This window comes from Nannospalax galili, unplaced genomic scaffold (assembly GCF_000622305.1).
Source record: "Nannospalax galili isolate Female #2095 unplaced genomic scaffold, S.galili_v1.0 scaffold600, whole genome shotgun sequence".
NCBI lineage: Eukaryota > Metazoa > Chordata > Mammalia > Rodentia > Spalacidae > Nannospalax > Nannospalax galili.
This window is the reverse complement of record NW_008348789.1, coordinates 7,979,558-7,985,119: the sequence shown is the minus strand read 5'-3', so window position 1 is coordinate 7,985,119 and position 5,562 is coordinate 7,979,558.

Genomic DNA, 5,562 nt, shown 5'->3' with positions numbered 1-5,562 from the left:
CTGGCCCTTACTCAGCCTGCTTTCTTATGCAACACAGGCCCACTTGCCCAGAGGTGGCACCACCCACAGTGGGCTGGGCCCTCCCTCATCACTCATCAAGAAGATGCCCCTCAGACATGGCCACAGGCCAGTCCAATAGAGGCAATTCACCAACTGAGGCTCCCTCAACCCAGGTGTGTCAAGTTGACACTAAAGCTATCCAGCACATGCATGCTGTCACCATTCTTTTAATTTCATAGGATCAAGTTCCCAGAGAACGGAGACACTGTTTCCTTCTGATCATGCATCAATTCTAGCTCTTACAATCTTTCTGCCCACCTCTTCCTCAATGGTCCCTGAGCTATGGCTGGGTGAGGTTTCATATAGGAGTCATATCTAGAACAAACACATTGCAGTTTTTTATTTTCTAAAACTTGGCCAGTTGTGGCCTTCTCTGCATATCACACTCTGTTGTATGAAGAAGCTTTGCAAGTGAGAGTAGAGGGAGGTATTAGTATTCTCTCTACCCTCCATTTTACTATGTTCCCTCAGCCTTGGGTGTAGAAGTTCCAATGTAGATGTGTCATTTAGGACTCCACATCTCCCAGACATATATTCTCTGTGTATGATATCTTGTGGAACTCTGTAATTACCTTCAGCTGTTGCAAAAAGTAGCTTCTTTGATGAGGTGTGTAAATATAAGGATCCATATTAAGCACACAATAAGAAATTTAATTTTTCTAGAGATCTGCCAAAGATAGGGTTTTCCCTAGGATCTATGACCTCTCCAGTCAGGTGTGTTTGACTATATTTCCAGTGCCATCCGTGAGTTTCCTCCCATTAAGAGGACTTTAAATTCAATTGCATAGCTCTTGATTACTCCCTAGATAACAGTGCCACTGTTGGACCAGTAGAGATAGTTTGCTGTGCCAGTTGATGTGGTTATCAGACTTTACATCTGGATGGAGTATTGATTGATTTTTCTCCCTTAGAAGCTTGCATAGTATCCTCTAGAGCTATGAGAGCTAGTCTTCAGGGAGGATGCTTCCAAGTCAGATCCAGCTCCAATGCCTTAAGTCCTGTCACCAAAATATATCCTGTCTTCAGGAATAGGGGGATACCTTCAAGACCTGGGATGCAATCAAGGGCTGTGACAATAGCCTGTGTTATTTTGGGTGTCTCTTGGACTACAAGAGGGAGGTTTCTTCTGTCTGGCAACATGTTTCTTGCTTTAAAGCCTTAAGACATACACATGCACATATATTCAGTTATTGTATGTATAATTTCCAGTAGGTTTTTGTGCTATTAAGTTCCGCTCTGACTTTTCATATCAACTAAGCTTTATTTATCTCTTCTCCCTCCCTCCCTGTCTAACCTGCCTTGTCCCTCCCCAGTTAAAGTGCTACCATTTTCCCCATTTCCTTTTGATAATACCTGTCTTTTGTTATCCTCCATTTTTTGAATTCCTTCTTTCACTTTGCCACATGGTTCCTTTTATGTCTTTCCCTCCTCTCTTCCTAGTGGAATACCTCCATTTTCCCCATTTCCCTCTTGGTAATATTTGTTTCCTATTATTTCCCTCTCTCCAACTCCCCTTTATCTCCCTGGTTCCTTTCCATTTTTCTGACTCCTGTTGTTACATCTGGATATGCTTACATATAAGGGATTGGTGCTCAGATCCACAAATGAGTAAGAAAATGCATTGCTTGTTTTTCTGAGTCTCTGTCATTTCACTTTAACAGTTTCTAGTTCCATTCATTTACCTGCAAATTTCATGATTTTATCTTTCCTTACTGCTGAATAGAACTCCATTGTGAAAAATGTATCACATTTTCCTTGTATGTTTGTCAGTTTAGAGACATTTAGGTTGTTTCAATTGCTTAGCTATTGTGACAGCAACAAATACAATTGCACAAGTATCTCTTCAGTAGGATGAATCCTTTGGGCATATACCAAGAAATAATATAACTGTATCATATGGTAGATTTGTTTTTATTTTTTGAAGAGTTCTCCATCCTGCTTTTCTATGTGGTGCCTGGACCTTAGGCCATATGTTCCCCTGAGGCTTGTATGACAAGAATCATAGTGCCAGACAAGAGAGACATCCTTACCAGTGGTTCATCAGAGTGGTCCAGGAGACTCCTCAAATAACAGAGGCCAGAGCCCTTGATTATCTCCCTGAACTGGAAGATAAGACCCTATGCTGAAGAAAGGATAGAAACAGTACTTGGAGAAATGGAACAGGAATTGACCTGGAAGCTTTCTATTTGAAGTTAAACTCCCATAGTTCTGGAGGATACTATGAAGGTTGCTATGGGTGAAAATCAATCAATGGTCCAACCCAGTCCTAAAGTCTAATAACCAAAATTATCAGCAGAGCAAACTTTCTCTACTGGTTCTGTTCTTCCTCTGCTGGTGCTCTTATCTGGGGGGGGGTAATCAACAGCTATTTAATTGTACTTACAGCCCTCTCAATGCTATTGAACTCATGGGTGACACTGTAAACAAGAAAAATACACATAACTGGAGATGTCATGGACCCTCAGAAAACCCTATCTTTGTTCTATCTCTAGGCAAATGAAATTTCTCAACATACGCTAAATGTGGATCCTTATATTTACAAACAAGTGTACCATACACCACTCATCAAAGAAGGATCCTTTTGCAATAGGTGGAAGCTACTGCAGAACCCCACAATTGGTTAGACACAGAGAACATGCATCTGAGAGAAGCCCAGTCCTAGGTGACATTTCTACAGTGGCACCTCTACACCTAAGACTCATGGGACATAGGGGGAAAGGAGGTTAGAGAGAAAACTAGTGCATCCCTTAACTCTCACTGGTGAAGTCACCTTATTAAACAAAGTGTGATGCACAACATACAAAAAGGAGACCCCCACCAAATGGACTTGATCCAGTGTCCAGTCTACAAAGAGGAGGGTCAACACAGAGGAATCATTTCCTCCATGCTTCCAAGTGAAGCCAACCATGGTCAAGCAGGACCTTTGACTTATCTTCACATAGGCAGAACTGGTAAAAGAAAGGAGCCAGGGGCTCCTCCCAAGCCCATGTGACCCCTGAGGAACAGATCCTCAAATGACCTGAAAAGTAAAAATAAATTGGTTTATCTGGGCCAACTCTATGGCTTTAAACACCCAAAAGGAAAGTATAACCAAAACTTAAAGTGGCCAATATAAATTCTTAAGAGTCCATTTGCATAGCTAAAGGCTACATAACAAGCAACAATGCCAGATGGGAGATACCTTCTTTTGAGTTGTTGGCCAGGGTGGCCAAAGGGACTCCCAGATAGTAACCCAACATAGAACTGGGAAAACAAATAGCAGACCCAAATCTTATCGAAAGGAATATTGACAACTGATTGCTGCTAGATGAGGAACAGCTGACCCTCCTAAAACAAAGACCTCTAGATAGGCTGACTAGATTCACCAGAAGGGCAAGTAGTGGGGAATGGCTGGGGTGCCAACAACACAGCAGAGAGTTGCAGGGATATCAGAGTATAAGGACTCTAGTGGGGGGAAGAAGGCTATGGGAGGGTGCCATCTGGAAAGTGGGTGTATAGGTGAATAAGATGGTTTGGGATGTTCTGTGTGATATAAACACACAAAAAAAATCAACAATTTTTTAAGAATGTATTATATTTGAGGAGGAAACATGGAAATTTACATCATGTTAATTAGTAGAGGTGTTAAACATTGCCATTGAAATCTACCCAGTGACTATATACATACAGAGGTGCCAAGAATCCAAGTGGTACCAATTATGACTAGTAATATTCACATACATACAGATTAGAGATGCATGCACCTACATCTCACTTTTAGTAGCAAAAACAAACAGTCTTTCTGCAAGGAACAATATATTCTAAAATGAAATAGATGAAATGGAGATCTTTTTGTAAAGGTTAAAAACTCATCCAATTGTATGTCTTATAGGGCTCATACTGAGTTCAATATTGTATAACTGTATTAATTCAACTGTGAACCTAGAAAATTGCAGCCACTTGTGAAAGAGATGTACTCTTGCTCTGAAGTGTGTTACTGAATATGTTAAAGCTGTAGTTAAATGCTTCTTCTAATCGTGTAGTTTTAAAAATTAAATGATAAAAATAATAATTCTTCAAAGCATAAAAATTGGCTCCTTAATAATTAGTAGATGTGAAAAACATTACCATTGAAATCTGCCTGACAACTTTAAACCATGCTCAATGCCAAGGAGCTCAGAAAGTAACCGACTGTGACTAGTAATAACCAGATATATAGAGATTAGAAATGCATGTGCAATCATCATAAGGTCAATTGCATTAAAAATGAATTTTTCTGTATGAAACTGTATTTTAATAATGAAATGGAGATCTTTTGTAAAGGTTAAAACCTCATTTAATTTTATGTCTTGTAGGATTTATACTGAGTACAATATTGTATAACTGTAATAATTCCACTTTAAATCTAAAAATTTATAGCCAATTTTGAAAGAAATGCATCTTAGCTCTGGAAATTGTTATTGAATATGTCAATGCTGTTGTAATGAAATGCTTCTTCTAGTATGTGGTCATTAAATAAATAATTTTTTAAAAAAGAGCACAACTGACCAACTTTTAAGGAATAAGACACTGCAGACTGTGTCTTGTATTAAACCTCTCCAACCTACTGCTCAGGGACCACTGTGGAAGAAGGGGCAGAAAGATTGTAATAGCCAGGGTTGGTCCATGAACATAGAGAAGCAGAGGGTTTCAGGCCACTAGAAACATGTATGTATGAATTTATGACAATGGTGGCATCGAGCATAAGACCCATGTCAACTCAATCAGCAAGAGTCCCTAGTGGAGCGAGGGAAATGGGTCAGCCCTAGCCTGGGAATTATTGGACACTGATCACTGCTGGCCATACCAATGATATCTACATAGGTGGGCTAGACTCCAGTGAATGCATTTTCAATGAAGGATATCTGGGTAGAAATGCTTAATTGAATAGGAATTAGTATGTATAAGGGAATACATGAGGTCCAGTGGAGGTTAGGGGGCACGGATCAGGAGAGTGTCTAAATTTGATTAATAACTGTTGTATGAAATGTACAAAAGCTCAATAAAAAAAAAAACACAAAGCAAAAGACTAGGTATTAATTGGCTCATAGTTCTATACACTGGAAAATCCAATATCTACACATGGGTGTTTTGAAAGGATCTTTTTGGTATGTTATTTCATACAAGAATGGTGTGGGAGGGAGAGAGAGAGAGAGAGAGAGAGAGAGAGAGAGAGCATAAAAATACATTCCACTCCACATTCATCTGCCTAATTACTTCTCATGCCACACACACAATTTCAATGAAGTTTTAATTTCTAACTTGTTTGTGGGGGACATTTTTAATTCATATCCAAATACAAAGCAGAATAAAAGATGTGAAGTGTAATTACATGAAGTTTGGCTTTTCCTTGAATTAAGGTCAGTTCAGTTATATTCACCAAAAAGGAGCATTGTGTTAATGGTGTTTGGCAAGTTAAATATGTGAAAGAAGCAGAAACTTAGTAGATACATTAAGTCCTATAAAAATTACAGCAGATACCAC